Here is a 16,571-nt window from a genome sequence, read left to right as displayed (position 1 = left end):
GCTTTAGACCATTACACGTGGCACCACCTGATATAATCTTTGCTGCCCAAATAAGATACAGGAAAGATGTGAAAACAGCGTCGTGACCTGTACACATGACTTTCATCGAAATAACCTAGGCCTTCGATTCGGTCAACAGGGAAGCCCTCTGGTGGACCCTCAACCGTTTTGGCTGCCCCCCGAAATTCATCGCCATTGTGAGGCAACTCCACGATGGCATGAACTGGAGTGTCCTGTACAATGGCACCCAGTCGGAGTTCTTCCCCATCCAAACGAGGGTTAAACAAGGGTGTCTACTGGCACCAACTCTCTTTTCCATCTTCTTGGCTGCCTTCCTTACTCGTGCCAGTGCCAATTTAGCCAGCGGGTTGAATATCGAGTACCGGGTGAAGTGGGGTCTTTTCAACATAAGACGACTCCAGTAAAGAACTAAGGTGTCGACAGTTTCCATTACTGAACTTCAGTATGCAGACGACCTCACTCTTGTTGCTCACACTGAATGCAACCTACAGGAGATCCTGAACTACACATATGCGTATGCACACTTCGGCCTTAAGGTGAATGTATGTAAGACTCAGACTATCTTTCTCAACTTGCCCCTGGTTCAACCATACCTCCACCATCCATCCATCTTAACGGTACTACCCTCTCTAATGTTACTCACTTTCGTTATCTCGGCTCCCACTTGTCCACCACTACGGACATCGATGAACAGATTCAGCATCGGATCAGATGTGCATCTCAAGCCTTTGGCAGACTCAGGAACTGTGTCTTGAGCTGTAGGGAGCTGAAATTATTTACAAAACAGCACGTATATCGAGCAGTGTTCCTCCCTACCCTGCTATATGGCAGCGAGACATGGGTTACACACAGGAGGCACCTCAAGGCACTTGAAAACTTTCACCAACGCAGTCTACGTTCCATCCTCCGAGTTCGCTGGGAAGACAAGGGAACAAATGCCAGCATCTTTGCTGACACCAACTGTAGGAGCATTGAGGCTACCATTATACATGAACATCTATGCCTGACTGGCTATGTTATACGCATGGACGACAGTAGACTGCCAAAACAGCCACTTTTCAGTCACCCAATGAATAGTAAACGTAACGCCGGCGGGCAATTGAAATGGTATAAGGATAGTCTTAAGACAAACCTGAAAAAGTGCCAATTCGACCACCTCCCTGGGAGTCGATTACTCCACATCTTAATGCGTGGAGGAGTACCACACGAGAAAGTGTCAATACTTTCGAGTTAGCCCGACTTCAAACCGAGGCAGACAAACGAAAACGCCGGAAAGACGCTGTCATTGCCCCTCCCGGACATGTGCAACATCTGTGAACAACTCTGTCGGTCCCGTATCGGCCTCTTTAGTCACCTCAAAACTCACCAATGAAGGTGACATCCCGCGGTGTCCGCCTCAGGACCTCCCACTCACGGTGTGTATGCTCCTGTAGCTGCACCCTGGTTCTCTCTTCAGCTGGCTCCCACACGTTCACAATATTGCCCCAAACGTTCTCTATAGGGTTCATGTCACAACCTTTACTTGGCCAGTCTAAAACTTGCACATTTCTTTGTTCTACAAACCACCGCGTTACAATCCGTACGGTATGGATAGGACACCTATCGTGCATGAAAATGATGTTTTCGGGAAACGGGAAAGCATATGCACGCACCGAGGGAAGCATAACTTCTTCGAGTATTTCTAAATACTGTTCAGCTGTGAATCTTCCTTCTATGTCTGTCAGCTCTCCAACTCCGTGCAAATATATCCATCCCCAAACATTGCAAGTCACATGGCCACTCCTTGCTTCCTCATAAATATGCTGTCCAGCATATCGGGTGTTGTTCCTCCTCCAGCAATGCAACCTTCCGTGAGAGGTAGATGAGAAAGTCTTTTCGTCAGTGAATATTATTCTTCCCCAGAAATCTAAGCCTTCTTCAGCATACCGTCGAGCAAACTGCAACCTGCCCCCGCGATGTCGCTCATTTAACTTCTCCTTGGTGGCGGGAGTTCTATGGTGAATGCCTCCTTCGTGAAGTCTTCGCCTGATTGTTAAAGGGGAAATATTTAATTGTAGATCCTCTCTTATTGAAAATGAAGTCTTGAAGGGGTTGGCCTCAGCGAAATTCCGGACGGCTTCAACTTGTGCAAGTGTTGTTCTGCGTGGCATTCCCGTCCTGTGGTGGTCCTTTAAACTTCCCTCCTCTTCCCATCGCTTAATCCAATATTATGCAGTTGAACAAGAAAAACCCAATTCTCGTGCAATTTCAGTGGGTGAAAACCCAGCCTCTTTCATGCCGATTATTCTTCCACGTTCAGTGATTTTCTGCGTGTGGTATTCCATGCTGGCAGGGTCCTTCTACAATTGAGGGAGTGGAAGGGTAGTCAGCACTGACAACACCTCTGTCTCCCCCACCTTCCCGCCAATAACGTCAGCGTTATATTTATATTTATTATGCATTTATAAAAAATAAACGAATAAATAAATAAATAAATAAGATACAAATTTATAATACATCATACACATTTTTGGAAAAAATTTAATATTTTTTTTTAAAGACACCAGATTAAACGTGACGTAATTGACACAAGTCAGAAACAAGGATTTTGGGGGGGGGGGCACAAAGAGTCACTCAATGAAAGAAATGCCATTTGCTGCTTACATTATTCATAGTCTTGGAATGACAATGATATTGCTAGACAATGGCTTGTAAAAGTATTAGGCATATGCTACAGTACTAATTCACACCATCAGACTGATGGTTCGTAAGATTAATTACCATCACCTTCAATTGAACAACGTCATTATTAAATACAGACACAGACTGACACACACACACACACACACACACATACATATACACACACACACACTCCACATCCGCACACACACACACTCTACATGTGCATACGCACACAGGGAATTAAAACAGCAGTTTGTGTTGCAAGAAATCAGCGTCTTTAGAAAGAAGTTTTGTTTAGCATCGGTTAGATACAATTGGATTAATTACCATAAAGGGATTAAACGTTTGAAGACAATATTAGTATAAATTAATGATAAACAGGCAACCTCATAACAGCCTGCACACAGCTGTGCCCGATGCATGATGTTCTTTAACATACCGATTTTTACTTATGTTTATTTATCTAAATATAAATTCATATAGGTTGGCTCATTGCTCTATCCATTTTAAAATCAAATTAACAGTATATACTAGCAGAAAGGCATAATATAATGCGAAACAACAAAGCCCAACCATTAATTAAGCAACGGGAACTAAGTAACCAATCACCGATCACTTTTACATTCATTCATAATTTATACTACGTAGTATAGTAAACAAACGGCCTTGAGTTGCCAGCTGTCTCCAGTAGTGTTCCAAGAATCTTGAACGTGACTGTACCTACTTTACTACTAGGTGAAAAGGGGCCAGGGAGCTAGGAAGTGTGTCCAAGCAGCTTTCCGGCCGGGGAATCAGACCCACTGACATCTCACTTGCAGGAGCCAAGGCGGTGCCGCTCTACCACGGCCTTAGCCTTCATATTGTCTCTGATAAGCAAAACTTCTGTCTTGTATTAATGAAACACAGTTTCCTGCATTACTGATTCCCTTCCTTTTTATTTATCTTCCGGAGTAATCCTACCTGGTTTCATCATACCTGCCATTATATTTGTCATTTCCTTGACTGTTATGATATATTTTTACAGGAAATGTCCTCTAGGTACACAATAGTTTCCAAGAAAACTCCCCAAAAGGTATTGAAAAAGCATGTGCAAGATGCAACAGTCTAGCAAAAGCACACTTTATTGTAACATGGTTAAGTATACCTAGGATTTAAACCACGCAGACTCAGTTGATGGTGGTCGAGCTGTGTAACAGCACCTTTGTTTCATATAAATATACACCCAAATGAATAACATCAAGTTATTCACCATGTTATTCACGAATGCTGTACATAACTTCTAGGTTGCATCAATCACAGGTCGAACCAGGATCAGCTGAATCAGTAAACATTGCCAGCTCCGCCTGCTCTTTCTTCCGACAGTCGTGGCGTGACCACCCAAGGGAACAGACATGCCCATAGGTGCTCTTGGCTTCCCGATCGTCCCACCAAGGTCCCCTCTGCCGGCACGTTTTGCCAGCATGGGGGGTCGACATAAACGTCCCAGACGAGGCTCTCTCATAGACGCAGACATCTCTGATACTGATACCAACTCGCCTGGTCATACTGAATCCAACACCCTTCAAGAGTCAGACCCCAGTGATTATGACAGTGACGCTAATGTTTCTATGGGAAACGCTAACCACAGTAGAAACACCAATGCCATGGACCCTATCACCCTGCCCTCTGCCAAACAAACAAGTAAGCTGAATCTCCACTTCCCCAAGGACTCTGAAAACTGTAGAGGAACGCTTTAACTGGATGATGAAGTACTGCAGACAGCACGGTTTCAGCATTGAATTCCGACAAGGTAAGAACCGGAACTTTATCAAGTGTCAGACTCCTGAGGCCTATGAAACACTTAGTACTGTTGGCTTTGACGGGGTCGTCCTGCTGCCCCCCACTGTAGACGCGAATGAATGTTGCCACATCCTAGTGAAACGTTTCCCCTTATACGCTGACATCGAAGATGCGCGTGACTTTAACTCTAGTATACTGAGTATACGTCGTTGGTTGTATGTCCCCCACCAAACAATAAGCATGGAATTTCAGAACAGTACAAGCAGGAACAAAGAATATACACGCCAGTTTAACATCAGTGTTTATCAGAAATGTGAATGGCTCTGTGGTTGTGACGAGGCAAATACTTTATTCTGCTTTCCATGCTTATTGTTTGGTGGGGACTCGGTGTGAGGCTTGCAGTCCCTCCATTTTATTTTTCACGTCGCCATTACCGGGGGAGAGTTCCACAACCCGCTGTCATTGTCAAGTGGAAGGGAAGGGAGTGCCCAACCACTCTTACCCCCACTGTATGCAGAAGCCTATCATCCTGAGCCTGCATTTTGTGTTGTCTGTTCTCATTGGGGTCACAACTTCACTGCCTGCTGTCGTCGTGATCGGCCGAGATGTCGCTTCTGTTCACGTAACCACAACTCCGCCGCCTGTGCCCAGAAAATCAAAGACCACCTTAATAGTGGTGGGGTGGGCTATGTAATTAATCCCAGATGTTGTAACTGTGGCGGCCGGCACAATGCTGACTCACGACAATGCCCCAATCGCCCGTCTGTCCCAGGGGAAAAGCCTCCCCGAAGGCCAAGTCTACCACAACGCACCCCCCCCCCAGTCTTCCGGGCCACACCCCCCTGTGTACCCTGTGTCTCCAGCAACGCCTTCTTCAACAACACCTGCCTCTGCCTGGCCTCATTTGGCTACAACACAGCAGTCCCGGCCGTCTCCTAACTCAACTACTACTGGGCCTCCTCCCCGTCTCTACTCTGAGGCTGTCAGGCCTTGTGCTCCCACCGGTACCCCCCCACAACCCCCCGCCAGTGACATGACACAGATCATATCCCTCTTCCAAGAATTTACCAAACGTATTGAACAACTCTTCGCTACACTCTGTACCACCATCTCCCACCTACTCCTGCCCTCTGTTGCCACCCAGTCACTCCTCTCTTCTGGTTTGACACAAGCTGTTGGTCCCCCTGTGAGCCCCCCCTGCTCACGGCCTACTCCACCGCCGGCGGCCTTCACTACTGGTGTAGCGCCTACCGGGCCTGCCCTGGTGTGTCCTGCTGCCCCCGAGCGAAGTCCTGCCCCATCCTCACAACACTTGGTGCCTCAACCTGTCCTCCGCCCACCGCAAGTCGCGCCCGCTCCCGTGTCTGAGCTGTCTCCACCAGGGATTCCTGGACCTGAGGACACCACCCCCGGCTACCTGTACCCCACCGACCTGTCGACGAACACACCATCACAATAACACTAAAAGGTGTGTCCCTCAATGTTGTCAATGCCTATGTGCCTCCCTCCACCTTTACTGTACCTGCCCCACCACACCATATCACCTTCACCCCCACTGTACTTCGCCACGCCTAGTACATTGGCAACCCTGAGCCTGGCCGCACTGTTTGTAAACTTTGTGGTCAACAGACTCTCACACCCTCTTTCACCACATCCTCATTTGCCCTATGACCTCCCCCTACAGGGGTGGCACCTCTTCCCTCCCTTACCAGATATCCCTCCTCCTAGTGACAGGCCTGGCACTTGACATTATTTGGGACCTGCCACACTTTGCCATAAACAGATAAATTGTACCGGGAATTTTCCCCCCACACACTCATACTTGTCACTTTATGTAACTTGCTGACAAAACCCATGACCCTTCAGGCCTTTTACGCCCTTAATACATGAGTCATAAAGGCAAGCATGAACTCCGCATGCTTCCCAGTTGGGCACTGTAAACGCTTCTGCGCTTCACCTTGCACAGGATGTAAGGGGGTGCCCAATAAACTAGCCCCCTCGTGGGGCAATCTGTAATCTGTATCTTTCTCACGACCTAGAGAGGGGTAGTTCACAGCACACACACACTACTTTGCTATCAGTGGGAATCAAGTATGATGTTCATTCAATCATGATACAATGATTTGAGTTACTAGAGATGTCATCTAGGTTAGTGAGTTTTGAGGTGACTAAAGAGACCGATGCGGTGACAGCAGCATCGTTCACATTCGTTACACACGTAGAGGGCTCCATGTACTGCTGGAGAGGCAGTGACAGCGTCTTTCCGGCGTTGGCGCTTGTCTGCCTCGGTTTACAGTCGGGCTAACTCGTTAGTATTGACACCTTCTTATGTGGTTCTCCTCCAAGCGTTACGATGTGGAGTGATCTATTCCCAGGTGAAGGGGTCTATTTGGCACTTTTTCAGGTTTGTCTTAACACTATCCTCATAGCCTTTTCAATTGCCCGCCAGAGTTACGTTTACTATTCGTTAGGTGACTAAAGTAGCTGCTTTGGCAGTTTACTGTCATCCATGCGGGTAACATGGCCAGTCCAACGTAGTTGTTTATGGATAATGGTAGCCTCGATGCTCCTACAGGTGGTGTCAGCAACAATACGTGCTGCTTTGTAGATAATTTCAGCTCTCTACAGCTGAAGACATTATTTCGGAGTCTGCCAAAGGCTTGAGATGCACAGCTGATCCAATGCTTAATCTCTTCATCGATGTCTGTGGTGGTGGACAGGTGGGAGCCGAGATACCGAAAGTGGGTAACATTAGAGAGGGTAGTTCCGTTAAGCTGGATTGATGGCGGAAGTGTGTCTGATCCAGGGGCAGGTTGAAAGGGAATCTAATTCTTGCGTACATTCACCTCAAGGACGAAGTGTGCATAGGCGTCTGCGTAGGTGTTCAGGATCTCCTGTAGGTTGTGTTCAGTGTGGAGTCGTCATATGTTGAAAACACCCCCCTTCACCCGGTATTCGATATTCACCTCGTTGGCTAAATTGGCACTGGCACTAATATTGAAGGTAGCCAAGAAGATGGAAAAGAGAGTTGGTGCCAGTACATACCCTTGTTTAATCCCTATTTGGAAGGGGAAGAACTCTGACTGGATGCCGTTGTGCAGGGCACTGTCGTGCATGATATCGTAGAGTTGCCTCACAATGGCGAGGAATTTTGGTGGGCAAACGAGATGGCTGAGGGTCCACCAGAGGGCTTCCCTGTTGACCGAGTCGAAGGCCTTCGTTAGGTCTATGAAAGCCATGTACAGGTGACGATGCTGTTCTCTGCACTTTTCCTGTATCTGGTGGGCAGCAAAGATCATGTCAGTGGTGCCACGTGTTTGTTTAAACCACATTGAGATTCTGGGAGGAAGTTTTCCGCCTCAAGAAGAAGTCTGTTTAGGAGGATTCGAGCGATAACCTTGCCAGCTACGGAGAGCAGCGGTTCCCACAGTCTGACGGTCTCCCTTGTTCTTATAATTATTGACAATGGAGGCGTCTTTAAGAACTTGGGGGATTTCCTCCTTTTACCATATATTTTCCAGGAGAGAGTGGAGACGGCTGGTAAGCAGATGTCCTCCTGCATTATACACCTCGGCTGGGATTCCATCAGGCCCTGAGGCTTTGTTATTTTTTATCTGTTTGATAGCAATAGCTAACTCATCCACGGATGGAGGATAGCTGAGGTAGGTCAGCTCTGGATGCTGAGGGACCTGCTGGGTAGTCAGAATATCCACATCGGTGTTTCGTTTGATCAATGAATAGTAGTGATCTTTAATTATGAAGTTCCCGTCAGATGGACATAGGGGGTTGCGCCACGAGTGACTGGCCCATAAAATGTTTTAGTGGAAATTAAAAATTTGCTCATCTTGTCCTGATCTGCAAGTTTTTGTGCTTAACATGCTTTATTTTTGAGCCAGTCGTTCTATAAATTGCGAAGTTCCCACTGGGCTGCCGCTTTCTTCTTGCGGAAGGTATCAGGTTTGGTCCGAGACTGAGGGTTGTTCTGCCAGTCAGTAAAAGCAGTACGTTTATCATCGATGAGTACTTTAATTGTAGGGTCATTTTCATCAAACTAGTCCTGGTGTATTCTTTTGATCTGGCCGAGGGTCTCTCTGCAGGTTTTTGCCATAACAGTATTAGAGTATCCCATTCGGCACTGGGATTCACGTTGTTTTCTGATGGGTTATTTATCAGCCCATGTTCGCTCTGCTCTCTGAAAGCATGTGCTACCGCTGCATCTTCCAGACGCTTAGTATTAAAACCTCTTCTGGAGGCTTGCTGCCTTCGTCGTTTTGGGGCGACGTGAAGAGAGAGCTTGGAGCTGACAAGATGATGATTAGTGTCACAGTCGTCTGAGCCACGCATGGCATGGGTGATGAGGACATCTCGGCGATCTCTTTCTCTGACAATGATGTACTCAATGAGATGTCAGTGTTTGGATCGTGGGTATTTCCCACGAACCCTTGAACTTGTCGGCCTGCCTAAACAAGGTTTTGGTGATAGTGAGGTTGTGTGCAGCATACTTGCTGAGGAAGAGTAGGCCGTTGGGATTACACTTGCCGAGTTCATTTCTCCTTATGGTTCCCTGCCAAATGTTAGCATCTCTGCCAACTCTGGCATTGAAGTCGCCAAGGAGCACAACCTTGTCTTCTCTGGGGATAGAGGTTAGCACTCTGTCGAGGTCGGCGTAAAAGGCCACCTTGATGTCATCCTCTGCATCCAGTGTTGGGGCTTATGCACTGATGAAGGCATGACGTGAGTGATTCAATGGGACTCGAAGCGTCATGAGGCGCTCGTTGGAATCCCCATGCGCGCGCGCACACACACACACACACACACACACACACACACACACACACACACACACACACACACACACACACACACACACACACACACACACACACACACACACACACACCGAAGGGGGGTCAAAACGACTGGAACGCCTTGAGCAGCCAGGTCAACCATTATGTTGGCCCATACCAACTCCCTCCCTGAACCCTCCTCCCACCGAATATCAACAAGTTCCGCCAGAAGTTACTATTTCATTTAGGAAAGAAATGGAACCAGTGTTAAACAGAGGGTGAACAGTGAACAGTGCTTAAGTTAGTGAGAACAACTCAACAGTAACAGTGGTACCAGTTGACCTTTTCACACAGTGAGGTCCCAGGTACCCAGTGATAACGACCCGTGAGACCCAACTACCAGCGGTGTGTAATCCGCTCACGATAGGAAGGCCTGGAACCACACCTCACATATAACACCATCTGAGGAATTACTACCACGTGAGGCCCCTCATAACACCATCTGTGAGAGAATTACTACACCACGTGAGGCCCCTCATAACACCATATGTGAAGGAGTTACTACACCACGTGAGGCCCCTCATAACACCATCTGTGAGGGAATTACTACACCACGTGAGGCCCCTCATAACACCATCTGTGAGGGAATTACTACACCACGTGAGGCCCCTCATAACACCATCTGTGAGGGAATTACTACACCACGTGAGGCCCTCATAACACCATCTGTGAGGGAATTACTACACCACGTGAGGCCCCTCATAACACCATCTGTGAGGGAACTACTACACCACGTGAGGTCCCTCATAACACCATCTGGGAGGGAGTTACTACACTACGTGTTTGCTGTTCAACATCTACATTAATCTGAATGTTCACTGTATGTTCCTTTACCTTTCTCTAATGAAGGCTTTTGTTAAACCACCAATGTATGTAATAAGTCATTTATGCCCAATGTATATTTTCAGCCTTCGGGCTGCAGAACTTTTTCAATAAACCGTTAATTATTATTATTATTATTATTATTATTACACACACATACCTCATTTACCCACACACACATACACATCACACATACCACACTTACCCACACACACACACATCACACATACCACATTTACCTACACACACACACACACCCACACACTCACACATCACAAATACCACACTTACCCACACACATACACACCACACATACCACACTTACCCCCACACACACACACACGTTTTGGACTTTGTGTTTTATATGAAATCTTCCTTTGTAACCTGCTATTCCCAACGAAAATAATCATATAGAACTGTAAATAGAATGTTATTTAAGACACTGTCAACCAGGCAATGCAGTTTGAAACATACTGAGTCCGTTGCCTGAAGGCTGTCACGCAACCTCAGCCGTTTTTACTGCTCCATAGTAAATTCAGGGTAATTCAGATAGGCTGTTACCGTATATCTCGGCCTACAAGACGGAATTTGAAGAAAAAAAAATCAGCCCAAAGTTAGGGGGTCGTCTTAAGCACCAGAGATAAAATTCTTACCTCTTAAATTTTGCGGTTTAGCGTGTCAAGAGTGGTGATGGAAACATGGTAAACCACTCACAAGGTCCTACCATTAATTATTTTATACTGAAACTTACATTTGGGAAGCTGGATTAAAATGAAGATTACCGGTATATTAAAATAATAAAAATGTATTATAAACCTGTCTAACATACCGTAAAAGAACAATATACCCCGGTAATAAACACAGCTGCTATCATCACCCCCCCCCCCATTTGCCAGTGACGAGAAAGGGAAAGCGACCTTGACAGTGACCGCCTGTGGCTATTTTTGGCCGTCCTTGTGTTCGGAGGTGGTCAGTAATGCATATCTGTATATTTACTGATCATAATACTTATCTCCTATAAATAATTAATTTAAAATTAATTTTTTTGCAAAGAATATTCAGTAAATGACTGCGTTAATTCTTGAAACTACCGACAGTGGTAAATTTAGGATGAGAATGATTAACAGAAGTCACGTCATGGATTCGGAGTTTGGTCCTTAATGATCATAAATGTCTGGTCAACTTCACCTACCAGGTATAATGGTAGCCTCCCTTTTTCGCAAAACAAGTATATAAATTAAAGAAAATACTTGCAGTGTGTTTAATGTATTACAATATATTATAACTAAATAAATAAACAAATAAATCGGCAAATCTATTTCAAGTAAATGGAAATATTTTACTCACACCAACATTAGTTCCAGTTAAATAACTGACGCTTAAGTGAGTCACTAGTGTACACCAGCGGGTAAAATTTGATGCCAATACTTGAAGTGAATTGGCATTATTTTAAATAACCAACCATAAATAAATGGAAAAAAGATCAAAGGTGAAACATTATATTGTATGTATGTTGTGTTGTCAAAGGAAGAGAAACAATTGAAACTCTGCAATTGTGTGTAAATGAGGCAGTAAGATAAATCAGCAACCTAAGACTTGGTCACAATTTTCGTGATGCCATATGGAAGTAGGATCTACCATTAGACAATACTGTACATTATGCTTCCAATATCTTCCCAGGCAGTAGAATCTCCCTGTTTGGTAGCTGCCTAAAACTTTTAGTAATATTACTTTGATACAACATGATAAATTAGACAAACAATGAAAATAAACAAACAAAAGTTATTTACCAAGACCTTCTCTCTCAGAACAGAGGGGAGATAAGACGGCTATTTATAGCCTGTCTTTGTGTAGGAAGTCGACCACACTAGAAATAATTCATTTAAAATTTATATTTTTTACATAGAATATTCAGTACATGACTGCAATTATAAAATATTGTGAATATATATATATATATATATATATATATATATATATATATATATATATATATATATATTTATATATATATATATATATATATATATATATATATATATATATATATATATATATATATATATATATATATATATATATATATATATATATATATATATATATATATATATATATTTGTGTAATAAATGTATGTAGTAAGTATGTACAGTAATCTTTTTCACTCAAATCCTAATGAAACACTATTGAATTAGAATACTGTAGCTCGCTGAAGCAAGCTTATAAATTAAAGAAAATACTTCCAGTGTGTTTAATATATTACAGTATGATATAAATAAACAAATAAATCGGTAAATCCATTTTAAGTAAATGAAAATTGTATTCGACACCGACATTAGTTAAAGTTAAATAACAAACTTTTAAGTGAGTCACTAGTGTTTACACTACACCAACCGGTAAAATTTGATGCCATTACTTGAAGTGAATTGGCTTTATTTTAAAAAACCAAGGATGTGTAAACAGCACTGGTCAATGGGATGGTTGGTAAAGGACTACTGGGTCAGTAAGCTCCCAATGGTAAGTGTCACATTTGGGGTACCGGTCTTATACAGCAAATAGGGCTCAAAAGCTACTTTTTAAATGGAAATTTTGGGGGCCGTCTTATACACCCCGTCGCCTTGTAGGCCGAGATATACGGTATTAGTTTTTATTTTATGTGGTTATTCATCAGTATCATTCAGAAATATAATATGTTATTTACATAACTTGTAGAACGGACACCTCCACTATAACAATGGAACCCCACTGCTTGGCCATGAGGGTGTCGGATGTCCCCCCTCCCCCCTCCCCATCTCTCCGCGATCCGCCACTGAACACATGATCACCTTTTACATTAACGAAATTGCCACTGAGGGAATGGGTAACGCATTATTATTGCAGAAGCAGAAGCATCGATAAATCGGTTAAGCGTTTATTAGGTAACTTCTCCTGTGAACTGTTTATGCATTTTGGACTATACACTGCCCTGCATAGTTTTGAGGTTTGTGTATTATTAAGCTTTTCTGGGTGTATTTTGCATGCTGATCTCAAAAATGTTATCCATTTTGCTCAATCAGGTCAGAATTTTGTGCTATAGCATTTTAAGCGGAGATTCAGGTAAAATATTGGCATTTTTCACTCAAAATGGGGTCCTCATATTCGTTCATTAAAGAAATCATCCGAGACATTGGCAAGCCTCACAGAAAAGATTTTGGTCAGTTTTAATGCCCTTACGATGCATTTAAATACACCCACGTGCTCGCCGGCCATTTAAATGTCCGCCGTGACGCAAAGGAAAAGAGTATATGTCCGTGTTTTTTTACATATATTTTTTCACAATTAAATTTCTTTTTCATCTGGTGGTACATGGCATGTTTCCTCTGTCTGTGGGATAGTCGAGCAGACAAACAGCACTACATGCAACGTGACTGGCCTGCAAGAAGTAGACTTACTCCAGGTTCTCACAATGTTGTTGCCCATGCTCTGGTGAATCCGCAGAACATTCTTCTTCCGCCACTGCACATCAAGCTCGGTCTGTTCAAAAACTTTGTAAAGGCACTGGACAAAAAAAGCCAGGCTTTCAATTTTCTGAAAGAAAAATTTCCAAAGTCAGTGAGGCAAAGCTGAATGCAGGAATTTTTGATGGCCCTCAGATCAGAGAGCTTTTCAAAGATCCCAAGTTTGATTGCAGCATGGATGTAAATGAGAAGAAAGCCTGGCATGCCTTTAAGTCTATTGTCTCCAATTTTCTTGGCAACTACAGAAGTCCAGAGTATGAACGAGTTGTTGAGGACCTACTTCTGAGCTACAAAGTTCTTGGTGCACGCATGTCCATCAAGATGCACTTCCTCAGCTCCCACTTGGACTACTTTCCAGAGAACTGTGGTGATGTGAGTGAGGAACAAGGAGAACGCTTCCATCAAGATATCCGTGTAATGGAGGAGCGGTACCAGGGTCGCTGGGATATCAACATGCTCGCCGACTACTGTTGGTGTCTGAAACGGGACGCCCCAGACACCAACCACCAAAGAAATTCTCTGTGACAGCCATTTATGCATGTCTAACTGTAAAGGCATCTATGTAGTTGACATATTTTGGTCCTATGTGTTGTGGTTACATTTCTTATGATATATTTTGCATAAAAATTTTGACATCATATTTAAGAATTTCGATTTTTTCCTAATTCCCATAGCATAAAAATCTGACCTGATTGGGCAAAATGAATGGCATTTTTGGAATCAGCACGCAAAATACATAAAGAATCAGCTAAGAAACCCCGCACCTCATGAATTTTTTTTTCAAATGCAGCCCAGTGTTATTAATGTCAAAGTAAACGCATATTTATGCTGCATCATTCCTAATAAATTATTTAATTTATTTATTACACCCCAGGGCGCGACAAGCCTAGTCACAAGTCCAGGCAGTCAGACACTAATACAGTGGTACTTGTGTTTCGCAGGACACGCTATGACTTGTGAAATGGAGACATTGATGTGAGTTGAGGACACTGGGATCATTCCTCATTAGCCCAAACTGATAATGTGTGTGTCTACTGATAGGCAGTTAAGGAGCTCAGAGAGAGAGAGAGAGAGAGAGAGAGAGAGAGAGAGAGAGAGAGAGAGAGAGAGAGAGAGAGAGAGAGAGAGAGAGAGAGAGAGAGAGAGAGAGAGAGAGAGAGAGAGAGAGAGAGAGAGAGAGAGAGAGAGAGAGAGAGAGAGAGAGAGAGAGAGAGAGAGAGAGAGAGAGAGAGAGAGAGAGAGAGAGAGAGCAACCAGGAAAACATAGGTTTCGTATTATTAAGGATATAAGATAATATCTAAATGAATATAGAAAAAACAATCTGTCAAATTATAACAATATTAGGGTTAACAGCCTGACCCCACCTCACCACCATCCCGTCACTTACCAAGCTCCCCGTCACTCCCGGAGACCCCCCCCCACCACCCCCACATTGTCCCGGCGCCATTTATGAATCAACTTAACGATGGCTTCTGATTGACAACTCAATGAGTCTCTGGTTCACAGAGGGAGAGAATATTCCGCCAATTTTTCCATCACATACGCGTTGTTGTCACGCTAGCCAAATCTAGTGACCAGGTGGACCAGGCGGAACTGTTGCAAAGTATACGAATACAAAGCAACACTTCTATTGCAGCTTCATTAATTGCCAGATTAAGCAAAGTGTAAGTGTTGTCTGTTCTCGTGAAAATGGGTAAGAACGCACTTTCCCTAGACATAGATATGGGTGCTTGAGCAAATATTCTTTCGTTGACGTGCTATCAAAAACAACAGCGATATTCTCCTCACCGCAAGTTTCAAGTTCGACTTACTGACACCGATAGACATTACGGGAGTGGTAACATTACCCCTACACTTTTCTAAACATGCCAAACAATTTCATGCACATTTGTTTTACATAGTGAAGGACTTTTCTCTGCCAGCTCATGCATTACTAGGTCTACAAATACTTAAACTCAATATGATAGATGTCCAACCAAGTCGGCACGTTATTACATTTCATTGCATTACCTACCTTGCCAGGCCAGATTCTTTTCCAATGTTCGACTCCAGGGTGAAAATTTTGACCAACTCAGCCAGTAAGAGGAAGGTGAATCATGATTCCCAGTGCGTCCCTAACCCCACGGTCTCAATTTCCCTGAGTGATTTTAACACTTGGCAGCCTTAACAGGTACTTAGCATTTTTAGAATGAGGAACTAACCAGAGTCACTATTCAGTTACCAGAGGTTTTCACTGAGAGTGATGTAGTCTGTCTTACTGAAATTTCCAGAGTTACAGGTTTTTCATGTGAGTCTACATTGTGTACGATTGGACCTGGTGGTTTAACGAATGTCCCGTTCTCAACAGAACAGGCGCTCCCATGTTATTGAGGAAGGGATGTTGCCTGTGTGATTACCTGGTTTACCACAATACAATGATGTTCTTTTACAGCCTATTCAATTCCCAATCGGTAGTGTTACACATACAGTACATGTACACTCTCCCTGGGTCGGTAAGTATTTCTAATTATGAGTTGCACCTTTCGTTCTTTCATCTTGCACCTGATAATCACCATGATATCTGCAGCATACCACCTATTCTCTACATATTGCAATGAAATAGGATGAATTGTGATACCAAATGCAAAACCAATAACGTCATGAGTAACTCTGCTGATTTATGAATATAACATTACTATGTTTTCATGAACCGAGGTTACAATGTAATCGCTTCGAACGAAATATGAAACACAATGATCTGATATTACAATCATTTGCAAATATAGTAATTACAGGTGTAATGATGTCATATTCAATTACAATGACATTATAATTTACTGCATTTCGATATTATTTCTACCTCAATTGATGAGGTAACAATTACGAATATAACGTATCATCTCATGATTCGTGCTGGCAACGGAACGTTATCTGATACACACTATGAGACGATGTCGTCAA

Source organism: Homarus americanus, unplaced genomic scaffold (genome assembly GCF_018991925.1).
Source record: "Homarus americanus isolate GMGI-L3 unplaced genomic scaffold, GMGI_Hamer_2.0 scaffold11302, whole genome shotgun sequence".
In the NCBI taxonomy this organism is placed as follows: domain Eukaryota; kingdom Metazoa; phylum Arthropoda; class Malacostraca; order Decapoda; family Nephropidae; genus Homarus; species Homarus americanus.
This window is presented reverse-complemented; position numbering follows the sequence as displayed.